This window comes from Miscanthus floridulus, chromosome 19 (assembly GCF_019320115.1).
Source record: "Miscanthus floridulus cultivar M001 chromosome 19, ASM1932011v1, whole genome shotgun sequence".
NCBI lineage: Eukaryota > Viridiplantae > Streptophyta > Magnoliopsida > Poales > Poaceae > Miscanthus > Miscanthus floridulus.
The window spans coordinates 94,241,169-94,242,943 of NC_089598.1; positions in this window are offsets into that span (position 1 = coordinate 94,241,169).

Genomic DNA, 1,775 nt, shown 5'->3' on the forward strand with positions numbered 1-1,775 from the left:
GCACTTGTTGACTAACTCAAAAGGACCCAACAAGAGTTGGGTACCAAAGTGTGCTTAGGTTAATGATGTAGGTACTTGGTGATGGGATGAAGGCTTCGGGGCGGTTGAGCAAGAAATTTGACTATATTCACTCAATCTATCAACCAATTCTTATCATAATCTCTTATATGGTTGACCCGAAGATAATTCAATGAACATCTCATATATTTCATCCTCATCATTGGTAACAAGTACCTAAACCTTGTAGGATAGCCACTTCGTTCGTTTCGTGTTCTATAGTTCACAAATAGGTACATTTGTGAAATAATGAAAGTGGCTAATAAGATTAAATTAAAAGGAATTCTACTTTGCCATATGATGCTTTTAACGGCTCTCTAGTAAAGCAATTCATTTGTTAAGATGCAAGTTTACAATAAATACTAGAGCTAAAATTACAAGCTGTAAATTAATTGGTTCTGTCCTGAACCTATCGGACGTGTCCGGTATTACTATCGGACGTGTCTAGTATGGCCAGAGACAGAAAGTCAGTGCTTCTATTCTGTGTATTCTGGACGTGTTCGGTATGCCTACCGGACGTGTTCGGTATTACAAGAACCAGAACACTAATTGGATTCCAACTGTTTTTTTTCATATACGTTCATATATCACAAATTCACAAAGAAGCTTGTGATTTATTAAATCTAAGTGGATTGTGAGCATCTCCCGAACTTAATTTTAAATATGGCAATTTTTATTTAGTTTATGGTCAAAATAGAAAATTGACTCCCAAATTCTTAAAAGAATAAAAGTGCTTGTTGAAAGTCATTCAAAATACTTGAAGCACTTATTTAGGGGGAGCTAAATTTCTATTTTGCACCATTGTGGACTAACAAATTTATCTAGCACTCTTTGTAGTCCTTTGGATGAAAAATTGAATTTATATCAAGCATGATTACTTGGCAATCAAGGTCAACATAAAGATTGTCATGCCATGTATCTTCTTAGTGGTATTCTTGTGGGCTCAAGGCAAAGGTATGTTTTTACATACATGTATTGTAAGTGCATCTAAGGCCCTTTACATGTTAGAATGTGCATTTGTGTGACATAGGAGAGATGTTTTTCAAAACCCATAACTAGCATGTGTAGGTGGTGTGAATTTGAAAAACTATTTGAATCTTGGTCTTTGCGACCTAGCCCTGTCATGTGGTGATTATAGCTCTCCTTGATTGTTTGATCGGCTAATCACACATGACATGGTTTTCTTAAGTCCACAATCTACTTTATCTCACTTTATCTCTCTCAAGCAAGCAAATTATTGTTTATGCCATATATTTGGAAGAGAGAAAATAAATTGATGGCATTCGATAAGAAAAGTGATAGTACTCGGTTTGGATCAAGATCATACACCTTTTTGGACTGAGCAACAACAGAGAAAGGGATTGGAAGAGATAAAACACATTTTGGAATAATTTGGGCCAGCCCGTGAATACCGGACGTGTCCGGTATGCTACCGGACGTGTCCGGTATGAGCGGGACTATAAAAACAGAGCATACCCCTTCGGCCCAAATAGACTTGCCTCCTCCAAACCAACCAGACGACGCCCTTCTTCTCACCTAGGGCGACCAAGGATTTCACCAAGGAAAAGAGCGAGAGGGAGATTGCATTGGAGAAGGCTTGGATCAAGGATTGAAGGCCCGTGGATTTGGATTTCACATCGCTCTCTCTTCTCTCCTCTCAAGGTACCCTAATCACGGACCTCGTCCGATCTACATGGTCAATGCATGATTTGAAAATT